This window comes from Erpetoichthys calabaricus, chromosome 6 (assembly GCF_900747795.2).
Source record: "Erpetoichthys calabaricus chromosome 6, fErpCal1.3, whole genome shotgun sequence".
Lineage (NCBI taxonomy): Eukaryota > Metazoa > Chordata > Cladistia > Polypteriformes > Polypteridae > Erpetoichthys > Erpetoichthys calabaricus.
The window spans coordinates 206,626,811-206,650,095 of record NC_041399.2 but is presented as its reverse complement, the minus strand read 5'-3'; the positions used below and the strand labels follow the sequence as shown (position 1 = coordinate 206,650,095).

General features: G+C 40.3%; 2 protein-coding genes and 1 long non-coding RNA gene across 9 annotated transcripts in view; 1 reads left to right on the top strand and 2 right to left on the bottom strand.

The window, feature by feature from the left end:
- The window catches only part of LOC114653822 (aerolysin-like protein), a 989,661-nt gene that overhangs the window by 640,782 nt on the left and 325,594 nt on the right, over window positions 1-23,285 (bottom strand). The window lies entirely within an intron of this gene.
- Window positions 1-23,285, bottom strand: part of LOC114653829 (uncharacterized) — a 192,674-nt gene that overhangs the window by 10,370 nt on the left and 159,019 nt on the right. The gene's annotated exons all lie outside the window — the stretch shown is intronic.
- On the top strand, window positions 846-4,260 carry LOC114653832 (uncharacterized). 2 transcript variants are annotated; one of them, XR_003716573.2, is made up of 3 exons: window positions 846-1,110; window positions 2,720-2,890; window positions 3,336-4,260. It is a non-coding gene; the product is annotated as an uncharacterized LOC114653832 (long non-coding RNA). The 2 variants fall into 2 exon arrangements; XR_007935273.1 differs by lacking the exon at window positions 846-1,110 and adding an exon at window positions 1,213-2,009.

Below are 23,285 nucleotides of genomic sequence, written 5' to 3'. Positions count from 1 at the left end.
GAAACAATTTGCAAGCTACAGGTGATTTAAATATCCTGGACAGACCAACGAAAAGCCACGGTAGCAAATTATACAAGAAGATTTTACTGTTTAATTATTTATATTTATATGAAATATGCTTCTTATATATTACTTCATATTCTCATATGATAATGATGTTAATGTTGTTTATATTGATTTCTATGTTATTGTGAGTGCATCTATGTGTGTATATGTATGTATGTATGTATGTGTATATATATATATATATATATATATATATATAAAAAATATGTGTATATGTATATATAATATATCTGTATATGTGTGTATATGTGTGTGTATATGTGTATATGTATATATATATGACAGCAACACTCATAACAATGACAACACAATTACATTGACAATCATGTTACGTTATTTTTAAAATGTTTCCTTTACTTTTTCATAACCTCTTTAACACACTACTTCTCCGCTGGGAAGCGCGGGTATTTTGCTAGTTTTTACTATAATTTGAACATTTATTTATTTAATTCATTTAATTTTTATTGTTTTTTTTAATTTTGCAAGTCTGTTTAGTTTCAAAATTAAAAAGGCATGTGAGTCACAGGGTACTTAGCAGCGGTCAACAGTTCACGACATAAGAAACATTTATAAAGGCTGCCCTGGGAGAGAAGTCACGTGGTCTATATGGGTATTGTCGCTACGTGATCTGCGGTGCTACCCGATTTGCGCGCGCATGCGCATGCATGCGCAGAGCTTTACTATTACGACCTTGTCCGATCAGCGTTTTTTTTTACTTTGCGACACGAGTCCCCATCCGATTTGTCTCAAGCATGCGCTCTCTGCTTAATTAAAATTCATTTCACGACGCTGCCCGATTTGTTCTGCGCATGTCGAATGTTTTACGACACACGTCACTCGTCGGGTTTGACTTGTACTTGCGAGTCATTTTTGTGTTGTCCGTCTGTAAGTGGACTTGTTACTGGAAAAGATGGCAACTTTTGAATTTTATAACATCATGGAAGATGTGTCGCCTGAAAAATTTAACTCCAGTCGAATGAAAAGGGAGCGAAATGAAAGGCGACGGGTGTCTGTGAATTTTATAATGGATATGTACAGCTTTTTGTAAGTACATCATTTTTAGTTAAACCACTTTGTAATATCGTGGTTTAATCGTAAAAATCACAGCATTTTCCGTGTTTGGGTTAATGGATTAATAGATGTATGTCATTTATTTCATAACACCCTATTAGCATCTGGTGGTGTGTTTCTTTTAACATTTGTCCACATTTTTTATCTTAAAGAGCGAACGGTAGGCTAATAATTAAGCAAAACAATGTAATCGAGGTGTCGAATTAGGAATAGAATTAAGAGAGCACGTCTGACACTCGACCGGTGTAAAGTGTGCCCTCCAAAGCCATCGGTATTTTTTTACTATGTTGATATCAGATTACATCAATGCAGTAGTTATTCCATAATAAAGTTAACAAAATATAATGATTAAGGCTATATTACATACAAGAGTAGCAACAACTAAGTTATTACAAGAAAGCAGGATGCAAATAATAGCATTACAAATTGTTAATGGATTTCTTTAACCTTTATTTAGTAGAAAAAAATTCCATGGCAGAAAACAGGCAATTTTAAAATTTATATCCAATGCCATCAGAGAAGTGTGGTGTGCGTCTGATGTGGCACAGTGACAGGCTGGGCACCTGCTGTTGTCACGTGTTATTATAAGCTTATACAAGTTTACACACATACATTTAACTGAATATAATGGAGAAGGCTTGCTCCTTAGAAATAACTTATTTCTTATTGCTGCAGTTAGAAGTACAATGCCCCTTTATTGTATTTTTTCTCTTGATCCTACAAGATGCCCGGGGGTAACCAGCCTTCCATGTGGCTAAACAAATACCAGTGTACCCAAATTCTGAGACACAATTGGATGTTCTTTTCTTCTGCTTTTAAGATTCCCAATTCGAGATGATGTGCAGTTCATATTAGGTTTGCTGTTTCTACAGGTAAGAGTACTGAGGCTTCCAGTTTCAGAAGTAATTTGTGCACAATTCCTGCAAAGCCTCCCCATATTTATTATTTGATGTATAATATTGCTGCCTTCAATACTGTATTGTATGTCTGCTCACTCTGTCCAGTAACTAACATGGCTTTTTCATTTTAGACAGAAAGCCTCAGAGTGTGAATCCTCGCAAACACAGAGACTGAGGCACATCAGTCCCAGCAGTCACTGAACAGGGATGTTGTTCCATTTTGCAAAATATCATTTATTTTCTTAAGTTACTGTACTTTGTTGTTGGATTTTGAAAGAACCAAGACTTAATTTTAAATTAAAACAAAACGAAGTGAAAAACGAAGATGTTTTCATTTAAGTAATGACACCTGAGCACAACACATTAGAAGTTCAGATACACAGAGATTATAACACAATGTCTACTGTATGCATAATGTAAAAGGAAAAAAATGATGCTACACATAAGAACAGTTAAGTTGGGGTTCTTTCAAAATTCAATAAAAAATCACAATAATTAAGAATAATATTATTAGTCAGACTACTCTAAGCAGACCTTTATCTATTGTGATGGTTTACTTTGGTAATAATTGATCTACAGGTGAACCAAGAAAGGAGGCAGAATAAGAAGTAAGAGTACACTTAATTAATGTTTGAACTCCGTTAGTGAACATCGTGTATCTATTGTGTTTATGTTTTTAACAGTTACAGTGAAATAGAAGAGTTCGGTCATGTTATGGGGCAGCAGTTAAAGAAGAAGGACGGAGAGATGTGTGCCATGTTGAAGTAGCGGCTGGCCCTCCTCCCTGGCACTTCTAGAATCCTCCATCTCAATCTCTGATCTGATCTGCTGTGCCTTTGCCAAGTGATCACGAGGTATTGGCCTATTTTGTTTTTCTTTTCTTCTGAAAACTGTCTCGGTCTCATTACACTGGCCGCCTGTCTCACATAGAATTGATTTCAAGGTTCTATTAAATAATTAGAAGGCTTTGAGTATTTTAGACCCTGCCTGTATTTTGGAGTGTCCGCTTCCAACATTTCTTTTCTGAAACGTTGCTTTGCTTTTTATTCCAAGATAACCCATTAAAACCAACAGCTTTCTGTACTCGTGCAACAAAATCTGGAATGCTTTGCCAATAGAGAAGTGCCAGGCTACAAATGTCAAGTATTTCGAAAAACTTCAACAAGCCCACTTTTCTAATTTGGCTTTTTCTTAATTACTTGCATTGGTTGTAATAGATTAGAAATGGTAGTGTACACACTTTGTAAGCTTTGCACTGGGCACTAACTTCTGCTGATTTTCTCTGTTGTTTTTTTCCAGTTTATTGCAGTGGTGCCCCCCTGCGTCTCCACCGTCTGTTACATCAACTCCAACTACCTGTGACAGAAGAAAAGTTCACAAGACGTCCTGAAATGGAATTGTGATTGGAGTGAGACGACCACAATCATGTATGCTGGGATGTGCAGATGGGGCTGTTTGGGCTTTGGCTTGGGACCTCCAGAGGTTTATTATCTCCAGTGTCCTTGAAGGCTGCAAGTGTGTCTTTGTCCCCAGCCATTTGACCAGGCAGTGTATTTATTACAAAGGACAAGGACCTCTCCAATTGCTTCTTATTTACTTTTATAATACCTTCAGTTTTCTTTGTAACTGTATATTTTTGTGGAGCAATTTGAGCAACACTTGTAAGCAAAGGTGATATAAAAATATTTATCAGTGAACAAATATTAAAGGACAGATCAGGAAAAATGTCAGTTTAAATAGAACTTGCCCTCTGTCCACATGGTTTTCATCATAAACTGAACTATTTCATGCTGTTTAAATTCTGCTCAGTTAGTGGAGAATATTTTATTTTACAGCTGTTAAATTCAGTTCAGTTTTATTATATTAATAGGTAAGTTGGTTTCTCAGTGGGTTTTACAGAGACGCCTTGAAATAACATCAAAAACACATCACTAAGAACAAACGTATTACAAGTATGAACTATAGCAGCAAGCACTTACTGTAAAAAAAAAAAATAGATCAAATGGATTGATTCAAGTGATAACAGCGCACTTCCTTAATTTAAGTCTGTGGATATAAAGTTAAACTTCTCTGTAAGACTAATAGCCATTGGAATAAATGAGGATTTGAACCAGTGGCTTTATTCTCTTCATTTCTTCAGCATCTGACCTGATTGCACAACTGAGAACGAATTAAAGAATTTGAACAAGTGGACAGTCACAGTTAACACTAAGGGGGACAGTCAGCACAATGCAATGCAACACAGTGTTAATTCTTTTCTTTTTTTGAAAAAGGACCATATATTTCTATAAAACTGGTTGGATACATTAGGTTTTGTAAACCGGATGCCTTAAGACAAATGGCAATTTTATTAATAATAATTGATGTCTAAAGATATTTTTAAACAAACACAATTTGCTCATAAGAGGGAAATTGCAACAATAGATCAAAACGGAAAGGAAACTTTATATGATTTATTACGTGAGTGGGAAAATAAAAACACTACATACTTTATATAACACATATATATTATATAATCCCTGCCCGGGATTGTTTCCTGCCTTGTGCCCTGTGTTGGCTGGGATTGGCTCCAGCAGACCCCCGTGACCCTGTGTTCGGATTCAGCGGGTTGGAAAATGGATGGATGGATAGTACCTGCCAAATAATACAAAGAGTACACAGCATGTGTTTCAGTTGTGCACACCTAAGCTTCCTCTTACGGCAATTGAACATTGGACATCAACGTTACACCACAAAGGATGCTTCGTTTATTTTGCAGGATGAATATTTTCATTATGGTCAACTAATGTGGAACTAAAATGAATAAACCGTAATGTCAAGTTGTACTGCATGCACAGTTCCGATCGGGCCGTGCCGTAAAGTGGATTTTTTTGTTTTTAATGTTTTTTTCATTAAGCGCATGCGGTGTGTGTCACTACCTGGTTCCCCCAATACTATCCACCTGCAGAGCCACAGCACTATATGTCACCACAGTTTCAAACCCGCAGTTGTAGACCCGCAGTTACAGACCCGGAAGGGACGTCTCCGTCATTTCAGGACTGAGTTTGTAAAATTACTTTTGGAAGGTTTCGGCAGGTCTCGGCAAAGCCCGAAAAGTAACGTTGGGTCAAAGACAAGTTTAGAAACCAAATAATACGCATCATTGTGAAGTTCAGAGGGTTTCTTCCATCACGTCGTGTCATATATCAAATTAAACAATACGGATCGTTTCTGTGAAATACACTATTAACATTTACGTTGTGTTCGGGTCTGTGGGAACCATTTAACATGTCGACAAAATTAAAATCATCAAGATCTGTGTTAATTGAAAATAGTTTTTCATTTACATTCATGAAACGAACTATACAATATAATTATAATGTTTACACCACGTTAGAGTTTAGTAAAACGTTAATAATAAAAGTGATTACGTTTTTTAAAATGTACTATGCATTTGTGCAATATTGTTCTAAACCAATTTAGAATAAACATTTAAGCCAATCTAATATTTTTAAACATGTATGTGAAGAAAACGGCAATACATATTCTACACTGAATTATGCAATATATTAATTGCCTTATATAGAATTGCTTTAGTTTTTGTCAATTAATATTATAAACAATGGGCCATCAAAAGAAAAAAAATAAAAATACTAATAAGAACACAATTTATTTATATAGCACCCTGCCCAAAATTCAAAAAGAACAACAGGACCTATATAACATTAGCTACAAATAATATCTTCACTAAATAAAGATAAATACAGGTTATAGAAAACATTCAAATAGAATAAAAGACAATAATGCAGACTAAAATACAACATATAATACTACAAAAAAATCTTGAGCAAATAACACAAATTGTGATAAAAATTCAAACCGTGAGTATCTGGACATATAGAGGGGGTAAACTAAAAGGAGGGGCAGAATGTCAGGTCTGTTTAATGTCATCCTAAACAAATGAGTTAAAACAAATGAATGGAGTCAGCTGATGTCATTAATTTTGGGAGGTCATTCCACAGTCCGGGCGCTATATACAGCTGAAGGCCCTGCTGTCACCTACAGAGTGCAGGTTAGTGGGGGGCACAGAATCAGAGGACCTTAGTGGGCAGGTCAAGAACAGAATTTGATATTCAGTCCTGTAAGACACAGGGAGCAGTTAAGTAGTAGTGACATACAATAATCAATGCAGGATGTGATAAAAGCAGGGACAAGTTTCTCAGCATTAGAAAAGGAGAGGACGGAGCAAACATAAGAAATGTGACACAGGTGGAAGTAAGAAAGTTTCTTAATATGGTTTACATGGGTGAAATAAGAAAAGGAGGAATCAAAGTGACACCGAGATTCTTTGCAGTAAAAGAAGGTCTAATGAGATCTTCACCAAGAATGGTTGAAGAGGACCTTGTTTTCTTAAGTTGGACTTTAGTGCCACTTTGCAGGAGTTCAGTTATGTTGCAATTTCATTTTAAAGAGTTTTGCTCTGTTCAGATTTTAATTTTACTTTAATTTCACTGAGGCAAGTTGTGAGCTGAGAAAGCTGGGATGAAGTGTCACTTTTAACACTGAAATGCTGTAGATCTAAGCATCATCTTCATAAAAACGATAAGCCAGTCCAAAGCTATGAAAAACTTGCTCAAGGGGAAGCATAGAGATACAGAAGTTTAAATATACAGGAAAAAAAAGAACACTGGCGCAGTGGTAGAGCTGCTGCCTCGCAGTAAGGAGACTTGGGTTCGCTTTTCGGGTTCTCACTGTGTGGAGTTTACATGTTCTCCCCATGTCTGCATGGGTTTCCTTCGGGTGTTCCGGTTTCCTCCCACAGTCCAAAGACATGCAGGTTAGGTGCATTGGCAATCCTAAATTTTCCCTATTGTGTGTGCTTGGTGTGCATGTGCTGCAGTGGGCTGGTGCCCTGCCCGGGATTTGTTCCTGTCTTGTGCCCTGTGTTGGCTGGGATTGGCTACAGCAGACCCTCATGACCATGTGTTAGGATATAGCGGGTTGGACGATGACTGACTGACTGACAGAAAAAAAGAGCTACTTGCTACTTATATATACAGATATTGTGATGGGTTCTGGAGAGGAGGGTCCGTCGGATAGTCGAACCTCGGATTCAGGAGGAACAGTGTGGTTTTCGTCCTGGTCGCGGAACAGTGGACCAGCTCTACACCCTTAGCAGAGTCCTGGAGGGTGCATGGGAGTTCGCCCAACCAGTCTGCATGTCTTTTGTGGATTTGGAAAAGGCGTTCGACCGTGTCCCTCGGGCAATCCTGTGGGGGGTGCTCCGGGAGTATGGGGTACCGGACCCCCTGACAAGGGCTGTTCGGTCCCTGTACAACCGGTGTCAGAGCTTGGTCCGCATTGCCGGCAGTAAGTCAAACCCATTTCCAGTGAGAGTTGGACTCTGCCAGGGCTGCCCTTTGTCACTGATTCTGTTCATAATTTTTATGGACAGAATTTCTAGGCGCAGCCAGGGTGTTGAGGGGGTCCGGTTTGGTGGGCTCAGGATTGGGTCACTGCTTTTTGCAGATGATGTTGTCCTGTTTGCTTCATCAGGCCGTGATCTTCAGCTCTCTCTGGATCGGTTCGCAGCCGAGTGTGAAGCGGCTGGGATGAGAATCAGCACCTCCAAATCCGAGACCATGGTCCTCAGCCGGAAAAGGGTGGAGTGCCCTCTTAGGGTTGGGAGCGAGATTTTGCCTCAAATGGAGGAGTTCAAGTATCTCGGGGTCTTGTTCACGAATGAGGGAAGAATGGAGCGTGAGATCGACAGGCGGATCGGTGCGGCATTCACAGTGATGCGGGCTCTGCATCGGTCTGTCGTGGTGAAAAAGGAGCTGAGCCGCAAGACAAAGCTCTCAATTTACCAGTTGATCTATGTTCCTACCCTCACCTATGGTCATGAGCTATGGGTAGTGACCGAAAGAACGAAATTGCGAATACAAGCGGCTGAAATGAGTTTCCTCCGTAGGGTGTCTGGGCTCTCCCTTAAAGACAGGGTGAGAAGCTCAGTCATCCGGGAGGAGCTCAGAGTAGAGCCGCTGCTCCTCCGCATCGAGAGGAGTCAGATGAGGTGGCTCGCCATCTGATCAGGATGCCCCCCGGACACCTCCATGGTGAGGTGTTCTGGGTACGTCTTACCGGGAGGAGGCCCCGGGGAAGACCCAGGACACGCTGGAGGGACTATGTCTCTCAGGTGGCCTGGGAACGCCTTGGGATTCTCCCGGAAGAGCTAGAAGAAGTGGCCTGGGAAGGGGAAGTCTGGGCATCTCTGCTCAAGCTGCTGCCCCCGCGACCCGACCTTGGATAAGCGGAAAAGGATGGATGGTGACGGCTGCCGGCTGTGCACTGACACTCTGTTAAACAGTAAACTAATGGCAGACAATCAGAACTTCTCTTCAAAAGTTCCCTCTTAGACAGTATTTCAGTCGAAGACAAACACATTCATGACTTGCTCTCTTCAGGATCAGCTGCATGCTTACCATGTAACGTGCTTGTCGCACGAGGTTTAGGACATTTCAAGCTGAGCTCTCACTTACCCTTTTGCTCTCCTGTCCGCTCTCCTCTAGACTGTGTCTGCCCCAGATGGTGCCTCCAGGCTGCTGAACCTGCTCGAGGAAGAAGGCCTTGTGTTCTTTTAATCTGAAGAATGGAGCTAAAGCAGGATGATTGCCCGTGTCACTGTTTATATGTTGTTTGCTTCCTGTTTTAAATAAAGCAATGAGACTGTAGTTATCTATCCATTATCCAACCCACTATATATCCTAACTACAGGGTCATGGGGTCTAATCCCAGCCAACACAGGGCACAAGGAAGGAAACAAACCCCGGGCAGGGTGCCAGCCTACCTCAGGGTGCGCACACACCCCGACCAGGGACAATTTAGAATCGCTAATACACCTAACCTGCATGTCTTTGGACTGTGGGAGGAAACCCATGCAGACACGGGGAGAACATGCAAACTCCACGCATGGAGGACCTGGGAAGTGAACCCGGGTCTTCTAACTACAAGGCAGCAGCGCTACCCACTGCGCCACCGTGCCGCCCGACTGTAGTTATCGTTCCTTGGAAACTTGGACTTGATTTCCTGTTTCAAATACAACCCTTTCTTATAAAACAAGCCACAAAAAAACATAAGAGAATGTGTATGCGTACCACTTACCACGGCATCTGTCCTAATGTGGATTGTGAATTCAGCCTTTAAATAGGAAATGTGCCCCAGTTAAAATGTGATTTACAGGAAGGAAATACTTTCACTTTCATCTTTCCATCAATGCTCATGTTTTACTTTTTTTCTTGGCTGCAGTTTTCATCTCAGGAAGTGTCTTCTAAAACACTTTCAGTTTCTGCTCAATTGTTTATGACATTTTAAAAGAAAATATACATGTATTATTAAAAATTGTTTTCTCAGATTTCAACAGTGTGATCCAAGTAACTAAGAATTATGTATTTGCATTTTTAGGAATGCATTTAGCGCGTAGCGTGCTCCCTTCATTATATCCTAACAGTCACAATTAAAAACAAGCAAAACAGACTCCCAGGCAAACAACACATAAATGATGAAAGGCGGCAACTGCTGCATCATCAGATCCACTAATTTAACAATAATGGAAAGGCAGAATGGAAATCAGGATGAACAACAGTAAACCAATGGCAGACAATCAGAACTGCTCTTCAAAACTTCCCTCTTAGACAGTATTTCAGTCGAAGACAAACACATTTATGACTTGCTCTCTTCAGGATCAGCTGCATACTTACTGTGTAACGTGCTTGTCGCACGAGGTTTAGGACATTTCAAGCTGAGCTCTCACTTACCCTTTTGCTCTCCTGTACTCTCTCCTCTAGACTGCGTCTGCCCCAGATGGTGCCTCCCAGCTGCTGAACCTGCTCGAGGAAGAAGGCCTTGTGTTCTTTAAATCTGAAGAACGGAGCTAAAGCAGGATGATTGCCCATGTCCCTGTTTATATGCTGTTTGCTTCTGTGCTGAATTCAAATCTTTCTTAAAAAACAAGCCACAAAAAACATAAGAGAATGTGTATGCATACCACTTACCACAGCATCAGTCCTAATGTTAATTGTGAATTCAGCCTTTAAATAGGAAATGTGCCCCAGTTAAAATGTGATTTACAAGAACGAAGGACTTTCACTTTCATCTTCCCATCAATGCTCATATTTTATTTTTGCATTTTTTTTTTTTGGCTGCAGTTTTCATCTCAGGAAGTGTCTTCTAAAACACTTTCAGTTTCTGCTCAATTGTTTATGATATCTTAAAAGAAAATATACATGAATCATTAAAAATTGTTTTCTCAGGTTTCAACAGTGTGATCCAAGTAACTAAGAATTATGCATTTGTATTTTTAGGAATGCATTTAGCACAAAAGGACTAGTACTAGAATTCTGTGTAGAGTTCTCATTTCATTATATCCTAACTGACAATTTAAAACAAGCAAACAGACTCCCAGGCAAACAACACATAAATGATGAAAGGCTGCAACTGCTTCATCATTAGATCCACTAATTAAACAATAATGGAAAAGCAGAATGGAAATCAGGATGAACATAAACAAAAAGTAGAAAAAATAATAATTATACAGGTGCTGGTCATAAAATTAGAATATCATGACAAAGTTGATTTATTTCAGTAATTCCATTCAAAAAGTGAAACTTGTATATTAGATTCATTCATTACACACAGACTGATGTATTTCAAATGTTTATTTCTTTTAATGTTGATGATTATAACTGACAACTAATGAAAGTCCCAAATTCAGTATCTCGGAAAATTAGAATATCAATTAAGACCAATGCAAAAAAAGGATTTTTAGAAATGTTGGCCAACTGAAAGGTATGAACATGAAAAGTATGAGCATGTACAGCACTCAATATTTAGTTGGGGCTCCTTTGGCCTGGATTACTGCAGCAATGCGGCGTAGCATGGAGTCGATCAGTCTGTGGCACTGCTCAGGTGTTATGAGAGCCCATGTTGCTCTGATAGTGGCCTTCAGCTCTTCTGAATTGTTGGGTCTGGCGTATCTTCCTCTTCACAATACCCCATAGATTTTCTATGGGGTTAAGTTCAGGCGAGTTTGCTGGCCAATCAAGAACAGGGATTCCATGGTCCTTAAACCAGGTACTGGTAGCTTTGGCACTGTGTGCAGGTGCCAGTTCCTGTTGGAAAATGATATCTGCATCTCCATAAAGTTCGTCAGCAGCAGGAAGCATGAAGTACTCTAAAACTTCCTGGTAGACGGCTGCGTTGATCTTGGACCTCAGAAAACACAATGGACCAACACCAGCAGATGACATGGCACCCCAAACCATCACTGACTGTGGAAACTTTACACTGGACCTCACACAATGTGGATTCTGTGTCTCTCCTCTCTTCCTCCAGACTCTGGGACCTTGATTTCCAAAGGAAATGCAAAATTTACTTTCATCAGAGAACATAACTTTGGACCACTCAGCAGCAGTCCAAAGGCGAGATGCTTCTGACGCTGTCTCTTGTTCAAGAGTGGCTTGACACAAGGAATGCGACAGCTGAAACCCATGTCTTGCATACGTCTGTGTGTGGTGGTTCTTGAAGCACTGACTCCAGCTGCAGTCCACTCTTTGTGAATCTCCCCCACATTTTTGAATGGGTTTTGTTTCACAATCCTCTCCAGGGCGCGGTTATCCCTATTGCTTGTCCACTTTTTTCTACCACATCTTGTCCTTCCCTTCGCCTCTCTATTAATGTGCTTGGACACAGAGCTCTGTGAACAGCCAGCCTCTTTAGCAATGACCTTTTGTGTCTTGCCCTCCTCGTGCAAGGTGTCAATGGTCGTCTTTTGGACAACTGTCAAGTCAGCAGTCTTCCCCATGATTGTGTAGCCTACAGAACTCGACTGAGAGACCATTTAAAGGCTTTTGCAGGTGTTTTGAGTTAATTCGCTGATTAGAGTGTGGCACCAGGTGTCTTCAATATTGAACCTTTTCACAATATTCTAATTTTCCGAAATACTGAATTTGGGACTTTCATTAGTTGTCAGTTATAATCATCAACATTAAAAGAAATAAACATTTGAAATACATCAGTCTGTGTGTAATGAATGAATCTAATATACAAGTTTCACTTTTTGAATGGAATTACTGAAATAAATCAACTTTGTCATGATATTCTAATTTTATGACCAGCACCTGTATAGAGTAGGAGGCTTTACCCCCTACTCGCTTCTTTCGCACCCCCCAACCCCTCTCTCGGGGACGTGCTTCATGCTCGCCACTTCGCATCTCTGCCTCACGCGTTGTACACGGGAGGGCAGGGGGCGTTTGGGAGGTTAGGCAGCAGGTATGGCTGAATGCACGCTAAGGAGATGCGTACGAATCAGCTGCTGTTACCGAGCTGCGTCATCTGCATGTCGGGCTGCGCGACGATCATTTAAAAGCCTGTACAGCTGCTGTCCTTTTGTCTCACTTCCTGGTCTCTTGGGATGTTAAAGCGTCTCCGAGAAATTGTTTGCAAGTAGGGCGTGATGTGCTAGTAGTCTCGCAGGACTTCAAAGTGTCTCCCCAAGATGATCAGGTCTCGACCCAAAATCTTTTTATATAATATACACCCAGACAGTGGAAGGATGGGGGAAGACAGCTATTTTGGGCCACTGCTGTGGTGTTCCTTCCAACTCCAACAAATAATAACTACAGAGACACAGGTAACACAACGTGCTCTTTACTTAGTTTCGAATGTGTGTCAACAACACTTCCTTTTTGTCACAAGGCTAAGCACACCACATTTCTTTATGTAAATGAAGTTATTAACATTGCTAATTAACAAAGGCAAGATACATAACATACTCCTCCCCCCTTAACACAAAAGTGCACATTTTGTTTAGCACGAGAACAATAAATCCAATAAATCCGAGTTGACCCCCTTTTTTTTTAAAGGAAGAAGGTAATTTACTGTCCCATTCTTAAAAGTGAGTCTTATAAATTTAGATGGTTAGGAGGTTGTCTATGTCGAGCAGGATAACGACGTTCACTGTGAGCGCCTGTTGAAAGTGAAATAGTTGAGGGAGATTTTGTAGATTTTCTAGCTGACTCTTCCTCATTCACAGTAGGTGATGGAGTTTCTGATACTTCCATAGGTGGCACTTCTTCCTCAGTAATAGGACACTGATTTTCACTACCGTATGTTAGGTAGAATGCCCAGAGGGGACTGTGCGGTCTCCTGGCCTGGAAACCCTATAGATTTTATTTTTTTCTCCAGCTTTCTGGAGTTTTTTTGTTTTTTTTTGTCCACCCTGGCCATCGGACCTTACTCCATTTCTATGTTAACTAATGTTGTCTTATTTTAATTTCTTATTTTGTCTTTTATTTTTATTTTTTTCATTATGTAAAGCACTTTGAGCTACGTTTTGTATGAAAATTTGCTATATAAATAAATGTTGTTGTTGTTGTTGTCATAATTCAATTCAGGACAGTCCACATCTGGGGGGTATTTTTCGTACGTGGATTACTCGTTTAGCCGGATGTAATTGTTGACGATTTGGCCTGATCCTGGATCTGTCGGTTTTTCGAAACTCTTGCTAGAAGTGTTGTCATAGCAACACATCCTAATCCTCAAACCTGCTCGGAGCAGGTTTGTTCTACGTAAACAAGGATTAGTTTACACACGTAATCAGTGACGGTGCGTGGAAGTCATCCAGTCATGGCTTCGCCGTTCATAAATGAGCGACCAATTGATATCGGTGCACAAATTATACGAAGAGAATTTCATATAGAGAGGGTTTTGCGCGATCGGCAAGATCCTTTATTGCTCCCGGAGAAAATTCTTTTCGAAAGATACCACTTTAGCCGAGGGGGAATATTGTACCTCAAAGATTTATTAGGACCTTATATTCGAAGTTAAACTCGGCGAAGTCGGGCTCTCACAACCACACAGACAGTATGCATTGCTTTGAGGTTTCTTGCAAGCGGCACTTTTTTATATACTGTAGGCGATGTGGAACATCTATCGAAAAGTGCAGTTTGCCAGGCAATTCGTAAAGTCTGTTTGGCTCTGAAACATTTCCTTCGGGTTTTCATTGTGTTTCCTGGACACCTGCGTATGCAGACAAAAGAGGCGTTTCATGCCATTACAGGTAGGTAATACACAGGCTAAAACACTCACAGTTCCATAAAGAATCTCACAAGCAGCCTAACATTCTCATTACCCAGGATTTCCAAATGTGATTGGGGCACATGGAACTGATCAGAGTGGAGTTTGATCAAACATTATTTGGAAAATGTAACTCTCCTCCTGATGAATAATCAGACACAGTGTCTTCATCAAATATTTGACCTTCGTCAATATCTCGTTGGTCAGACACAGGTTCAAGGGATATGACATTCCCTGCAACTGACCCAACAAAAAAGAGGGCTAAATGGAACATACCTATGGCACACATTGAGGACAAATATATGCAATGACCATCCTTTACCTGAAATGAAGTGACCACTGCATCCTGCCACTGGTTCTGAGGAGGAGCTTCCCCATGGAATGCCCTCAGAAACAGGGCGATGGGCATTTTGCTGGAGAGCCAACTCTTCTGCAGGGGTTAGGTCTGGACCGCGTGGACCTCCACCTGTTTTTTGCTTGTCTGCCTTCTTATTAGCTTTAAAATTAATGTTCTTTACATTATATATGATTCTTTATGTCATCAATTCTTTAAATAGTTATATACCAATATTTACCAGTTTGAAGTATATTCTTGTACTTCACTTTCACCTGTTCCCGTGTTCTCCTTGTGCTCACATTTGATCTGGAATTATGACAAATTAAATAATAATTAATCTGACACATAGGAAATGAAAAGCTGCTTTCAGTAAGTACAATGCACACGCATTTAATTTGTCGGCCACTTTTTGCCAGCCGTCTTTTCTGGTCTGTGCTGCTTTTGCAGTGTTAGGCCTACCCCTTGTGCTTATTAAATCTTGAAATTCTTCATGTCCTCCGAATGAAAGGTCTTGCTCCGCTTGTGTGAAAAAAAAAAAAAAAAATGTGCCCGTTCTTTCATCATTTTGTTGCAGCCTATCAAAGACTTGCTGATCATGTTTTCTAGACTCAATATATATGGGCTTTTCACTCAGCGCAGATGATTAGATCCAGCTCGACTAATCTACTATGCGGCTGCGTTTGAAAAACCGACTTATCTGGATGAGTTTCACTGGAATTAACTCATCCAAGATGAGACATCTGATCTCGGATGATTTAAGCGATGTACGGAAAATACCCCCCTGGTGGCTCAGTGGGTGCTGGTGAAGCCTGCAACAATTGATCTACGTCTTCGCCAAACAGTACCATCAGCAGTGTGGACAGCGTAAGAAACAGGTCCACTCTGACCGATTATGGTGGCAGGAACCCATTTGGATTTGTTATTAAAACCTCGAGCCAATACAGTGTCATCAGGACGAAAGACTCTTTTTTGCTTTCTTGTCTCGATGTTCAATTTGCTTTTGTTGATGATGACGTACCACTTGTTTTTTTCTGGTGGCTTTAGCAAATCAAAAATTGTATGAAAGTGTCTTTTCATCATTAGGATGGCAGGTGAAACTTTCGTTGTGCTGTGCTCAGAATTCTGATAAGACAGTAAGAACTGGTTCAAATGTGTATGAAGAGAGCCATCACCTTGCAATGCCTTCAGTGAATGCTTCATTGTCTGAATGAACCTTTCTGCTAAAGCATTTGTGGAAGGATGGTGTGGTGTAGAGCGAATGTACAGAATTCCGTTGACTTGTAGGAAAGTGGCAAATTCCTGTGACACAAACTGAGGACTGTTATCACTCACAAGTTGCTCTGGCAAGCCATAACGACAGAATAATTCCTCCAACTTTTCAATTGTTTTAACAGCAGTTGTTGAGTGCATTAGAGCAACCTCTGGCCACTTACTATAGGCATCTACAACCACCAGGAATATCTTTTCCTCAAAGGGACCTGCAAAATCCACATGGATGCACTGCCAAGCCTTTTCAGGCCAGTCCCATGGGTGAAGTGGTGCCAGCTGTGGGGTATTTCTAATCTTCTGACAAGAAGAACATGCCTTGGCCCTCCCCTCAACATGTTCATCTATTCCTGGCCACTAAACATAACTTCTTGCAATCTCCTTCATGCGGACAATACCAACATGACTTGCATGTAGCTGCTGGATTAAAAGTTTCTGCAGTGGTGGTGGAATGATGACACGGCGACCCCAAAGAAGCCAACCTGCCTACACAGACAATTCACTTTTCCTTGAAAGGTAGGGTTTTAGTTCTAGTGAAGTACTAGGACTTTTACCAATAAGAAACATGTCCATTACTTTAGACAGTACTGGATCATTTCAAGTGAATCATATTACTTGATTGAGGTCACAGGTGTCTCATTTACCTGCTTAAAATAAAATATATCCATCTGTGGGCTTTCTGAACAGGTAACAGGCAAGGGTAAACGTGAGAGTCCATCTGCGTTGGAATGCATCTCAAACTTATGGTTTTTGATATCATATGTATGGGCTGATAAAATTATTGCCCATCTTTGCATTCAGCTAGCTGCTAGAGATGGTATACCAGTATGACATGATGGTCGATATTCGGGAGAAAATTTACCCTTCTTACGGACTAGGTACTGATGAAATTTGCGAATTCCAAAAATTATTCCCAGTGCCTCCCTCTCAATTTGTGCATAATTACCTTCAGCTTTATTCAATGTATGTGAAGTGAAAGCAATTGATTTCTCCACACCGGAGGGCATAATGTGTGAAATCACTGCACCAACTCCATATGGAGAAGTATCACAGGCAAGCTGCAGAGGCAGTGTGGGGTCAAAATGTGTGAGAACATCAGATTTTATGAGAGTGTCCTTTGCTTTGGCAAAAGTTTTTCTACATTCTTCTGTCCACTTCCAAACTTTGTTTTGACATAACAACTGATGCAATGGCTTCAAAAGAGTTCCCGAATTTGGAATAAATTTTCCATAATAGTTGAGAAGTCCCAGAAATTAACATAATTGGCTTACATCCTGAGGAGCAGGTGCATTAACAAGTGCTTTGACTTTTGAGAGTGCCTTGTGCAGTCCATAAGCATCCATTACAGGTCCCAAGTATTCTATAGAGGACTTGAAAAATTCACATTTATTCTTGCGAATCCTCAGGCCATATTTTTTTTTTTTTTAAGCACTGAAGAGTGGCATCCAAGTGTTGAAGGTGCTCTTCTTCAGTCCTTCCCGTCACAAGGATGTCGTCCAAATAACATCGGACTCCTGGAAGCCCACTTAAGATTTGTTCCATTGCTCTTTGGAATAGAGCTGGAGCCAAGGTGATTCCAAAGGATAGGCGGCAGTAACGGAAGAGGCCCTTAGGGGTCACAATAGTTAGCAATTCTCTAGACTTTAATTCAACATGTATTTGGAGATATGCCTGGGACAGGTCTATTTTTCTGAATTTCTGTCCTCCAGCAAGGCCTGCAAACAGATCATCTATATGTGGAAGTGGGTACTGTTCTACAGACAACACAGGATTGATGGTCACCTAAAAGTCCCCACATATACAAACTGATCCATCTTTTTTAATCACTGGTACAATAGGAGTAGCCCATTCGCTTACACTCACAGGTTCCAGAACACCAGATGTAACTAAGGAATTCAGCTCAGCTTCAACCCATGGTCGAATAGCATAAGGAATTGGTCGGGCCTTCAGAAATTTTGGTTGACTGTTAGGTTTAGTGGCAATTCTGACAGTGATATCCTTCATGCTCCCGAGCTCACCAGAAAACAACTCAGCATGTCTGTCAAGTACTGCATCCAACTTTGTTTCTCCTCTGAGCAGCATACAAATATTTGGCCAATCCAATGTGATTTTATTTAACCATGATCTTCCCAATATGTGGCTTTCTGCCCATTCAATTGAACAGTCACCTTTATCAGGCCTCTCACATTCACAGGTTCACCTGTATATGTTTTTAACACTATATTAGTTTCCTTTAGTGGAGAGTGACCTCAGGAACGTGTAGTACGTGACACAAGAGAAACAGCCGCTTCCATGCATACTTTTTGTCCTTCCAACAATGGAGATACCTGGTATCCCTGTGAGCCACCTTCAAGACTCAAAATATTTAAAAACACTTCATCTTCAGATGTGTCACTTACTAATCTTGTTTCTAATTCTTGCGGTTGCAGTGAATGAACTTTTTTCTTTTGAATAAATGCTGCCTTTTTACTTTCATGTCTATAATATCTCTCTGTAGCTTTCTCGGATTTACATGCTCTCTCGATGTGACCTTTTTTTCCGCAACTCCTGTAGTCTAGGTCTTTATACTTGCACTCTGAAACTAAATGACCTTGTCTTTCACAACAACAGCACAACCCTCTACCAGTGTCCTTGCTCTTTATATTTACTTTATGAATTTGCCCAGTTATGCTTAACTGCTGAGCCTCTTTAGCGGCCATTTCCATGGACACACTTATTTCAATTGCCTTTGCAAGGGTTAGGGCACTTTCTGTCAGAAGCCGTTTTTGTATGGCTTCACTTCTCAGTCCACATACTAGCCTATCTCAATATGTGTCATTGAGCACTTGATTGAATTCATAATGTTCAGATAACTTCCTCAGTGCTGTCACAAACATTATTACAGATTCCCTTTCCTCTTCATTTCTCTTGTGGAATCTAAACCATTCATCAATTACTAATGGCTTTGGTGAAAAATCCATCCATCCATCCATTTTCCAACCCGCTGAATCCGAACACAGGGTCACGGGGGTCTGCTGGAGCCAATCCCAGCCAACACAGGGCACAAGGCAGGAACCTATCCCGGGTAGGATGCCAACCCACCGCAGGACACACACAAGGGCCAATTTAGAATCGCCAATCCACCTAACCTGCATGTCTTTGGACTGTGGGAAGAAACCGGAGCGCCCGGAGGAAACCCAGGCAAACACGGGGAGAACATGCAAACTCCATGCAGGGAGGACCCGGGAAGCGAACACAGGTCCCCAGGTCTCCCAAATGAGAGGCAGCAGCCCTCAAAATTCTAACAATCTGAGGATATGATTTCTCTCCAGGCTTATCTGGTTGCACAAGACTACGCAGTAAATTGAACGTGTTTGCTCCCATAACACTCAAAAAAGTAGGAACTAATTTTTCATCGGTAATATCGTTTGCTTTAACAAGCACTCAAAACGCTCCGTATACAAGTTCCACTGCTCCACGTTCTCATCGAAAGGTCCAATTACTCCGATAACGCCAGCCATCTCGAACTTGCAACTGAATCACAACCACTCTTACTTCACAATAAAGTGATTTAACTTCCAAAGAAACTTCTTTTACAATTATCAGTACTCACAGCTTCTTCTCTGCTCCTGCCACGCTTACTTCGCGGAAAACAACGCCGTCTTTTTTTTTTTTCCGATTTATCGTCACCGTTTCTTAATGGAGTATTTTTCGTTGCTCCTTTACAATTATTATCACACAGTTACTATCCCACTTTAAAGGATGCGACTGATTGCATAGCCAGGTGGATTAGTTAATTCATGAAAGCTACAAAGAGCCTCATCTGCGCTAATTTAAAACCTAAATTACATTTATATCGCAACATCGACAAATAATAATAAGGGACGTTCAAAAAGTTTCCGCACTTTTTTAAACTCTATGTATTAACAATTTATAAAAAAACCAAATTCCATCACTTCTCTACATAGTCACCTTCGTTTGCGATGCAATTTTCCCAACGTCGTACCAACTCCTCCTCCCGCCTTCACCGTCTCCTGCGAAAATATAAAAGTGAGGAAACTTTTTTGAACGTCCTTCGTATTATTATTATTATTATTATTACGTTGTCCAAGACAGTCAATGTGTTTTTCGTGATCTTCTTAGGGCGAGCTCTGTCTCTTTGTGGTAGAATTGCAGGAAAAAAATCCAAATTAAGAAGGACTTTAAAAATAACAAGTGGGTTGGTTCACTCCTTAATTTATGAACGAGATTAAGTACTACTTAATTTACGAATGGTTTCGAGTAACACTCGCTAATAAAGGAATGACTCTAAGTCAGTGCCGGATTAACCAATAGGCACATGTAGCATATGCTATGGGCCCCGCAATTTCGGGGGCCCCCAAATGGTGAACCCAATATTTAATGAAAAAGTGTAGCATTGAAAAACTGGTCTTTAAAAATATTATCTTTACGTTTTTAAACTGTAAATTTCTTACACAACAAAACTTTAGGGGCCCAACATATAAAATTCACATAAATATTATAAGATTCTTATTATAATCAAGAGTAAAATAATTATTTAGTCCGGTTTGAACTGTTCAGAATCTAAACTTCAGATGATGCAGACCAAAAAGGGCCCCCAAATTTGAAATGTACTATGGGCCCCCACAGCTCTTAATCCGGCCCTGCTTTAAGTAAGAGATAATGAAGTATTTAGCGTTACGAAGCTTTCAGGAAACACAGCCAAGAATGAGGAAGAATGGCATTTTTCAGTTGAAAACATACAGTGGGGCAAAAAAGTATTTAGTCAATAACAAAAGTTCATCTCAAAACTTTGTTATATACCCTTTGTTGGCAATGACAGAGGTCAAATGTTTTCTGTAAGTCTTCCCAAGGTTTTCACACACTGTTGCTGGTATTTTGGCCCATTCCTCCATACAGATCTCCTCTAGAGCAGTGATGTTTTGGAGCTGTCGCTGGGCAACACGGACTTTCAACTCCCTCCAAAGATTTTCTATGGGGTTGAGATCTGGAGACTGGCTAGGCCACTCCAGGACCTTGAAATGCTTCTTACAAAGCCACTCCTTTGTTACCCGGGCGGTGTGTTTGGGATCATTGTCATGCTGAAAGACCCAGCCATGTTTCATCTTCAATACCCTTGCTGATGGAAGGAGGTTTTCACTCAAAATCTGATGACACATGGCCCCATTCATTCTTTCCTTTACACGGATCAGTCGTCCTGGTCCCTTTGCAGAAAAACAGCCCCAAAGCATGATGTTTCCACCCCCATGCTTTACGGTGGGTGTGGTGTTCTTTGGATGCAACTCAGCATTCTTTCTCCTCCAAACACAACGAGTAGAGTTTTTTTCATCTGACCATATGACATCCTCCCAGTCCTCTTCTGGATCATCCAAATGCTCTCTAGCAAACTTCAGACGGGCCTGCACATGTACTGGCTTAAGCAGGGGGACACGTCTGGCACTGCAGGATTTGAGTCCCTGGTGGCGTAGTGTGTTACTGATGGTAGCCTTTGTTACTTTGGTCCCAGCTCTCTGCAGGTCATTCACTAGGTTCCCCCGTGTGGTTCTGGGATTTTTGCTCACCATTCTTGATCATTTTGACCCCATGGGACCCCCATGGGAGATTATCAGTGGTCTTGTATGTCTTCCATTTTCTACTAATTGCTCCCACAGTTGATTTCTTCAGACCAAGCTGCTTACCTATTGCAGATTCAGCCTTCCCAGCCTGGTGCAGGTCTACAATTTTGTTTCTGGTGTCCTTTGACAGCTCTTTGGTCTTGGCCATAGTGGAGTTTGGAGTGTGACTGTTTGAGGTTGTGGACAGGTGTCTTTTATATTGATAACGAGTTCAAACAGGTGCCATTAATACAGGTAACGAGTGGAGGACAGAGGAGCCTCTTACAGAAGAAGTTACAGGTCTGTGAGAGCCAGAAATCTTGCTTGTTTGTAGGTGACCAAATACTTATTTACCACCATAATTTGCAAATAAATTCTTTAAAAATCAGACAATGTGATTTTCTGGATTTTGTTTCTCATTTTGTCTCTCATAGTTGAGGTATACCTATGATGAAAATTACAGGCCTCTCTCATCTTTTTAAGTGGGAGATCTTGCACAATTGGTGGCTGACTAAATACTTTTTTGCCCCACTGTACATCAAACAAGAGAAATGCTGATTTCTGAAAAGGATTCGGCACGCCCAAACCTACAAAGTACATTACACCATTTTTATTGTGCGCTGCAGGATTTTTATGCAGGTGAGCGAACAGTTTGGCAGTTTATTTAATTCTTGTACAACATTGCCATCTAGTGGGAAATAGTGGAGCAATGCTCAATTTGCCTTTTAAAAATGTGGAAATGCCACCAATACTGATAGATAGATAGATAGATAGATAGATAGATAGATAGATAGATAGATAGATAGATAGATAGATAGATAGATAGATAGATAGATAGATACTTTATTAATCCCAAAGGGAAATTCACATTCTTCAGCAGCAGCATACTGATACAATAAATAATATTAAATTAAAGAATGATAATAATGCAGGTGAAAAACAGACAATAACTATGTATAATGTTAAATGTTAACGTTTAACCCCCCGGGTGGAATTAAAGAGTCGCATAGTTTGGGGGACGAACGATCTCCTCAATCTGTCAGTGGAGCAGGACAAGTTATGCAAGTTACACGGAAAAAAAAAACAGTTGAAACAGAGCGCAGTATCCGCTGAAGTCCTCCAGAAATTATACCTGACACCAGATTAGTCAAGTGAATTTAATTTTATTTATGTTTAATGATAATTTATATATTGAATAAGAATGAAAAAATTGACGGTTGAAGGAAGCGTTTCTCAGTTCTGGTTGTGATTTGTTCCTCTGTACACTGTTTTATTATTTATAAAAAGTTCAGAATCCCTACTTTTATTTATCTGTCATTTTGTAAACGATAAAACAGACTGGAACTCATTAGCAGTGTAAACCTGCAGCTCAACAGGTGATTAATCTTTAGAGAAAAGGAAATTTGGAAATAAAGCAGTACAAGGATGCAAACACCTAGTTAGAAGATTTATATTTTTGCAGTTATTTTGAATATTGAACTTGACTTTCAATTAATCATCTGTGGAATTTAGACTTTTACATCTCCTTGTTCTTATCAGATGCAGTAATGTCCACATACTTCTGCTCAGAAGAGACCTCCCTCATCCATTGCTGGGTATAAGGAGACTTGAAACTTATCAGCATCCAGTGAAGATGTCAGTCTGCTGTCAGGATATATTTATACACCTTCACACAATCAATTATTTAAAAAAACAGTTTATTTTTTGCTGGTTAACATAGTCCACACATGACAGAGATGTGGAAAAAAATGGAGTACTGTGATTGGTATTGAGAACATATAAGCAACACACAAACACAGGAATTAAACTCAGATTTTTGAGGCACAAAGCACTAGATCTTTAGCAGTTGATGGCCATCATACACAACAAATATAAGATTTGAAATATTCTAGCTGGGACTAAAGTAACTGCAGGGAAAATAAGTAACAGGGTTTCAGTTAG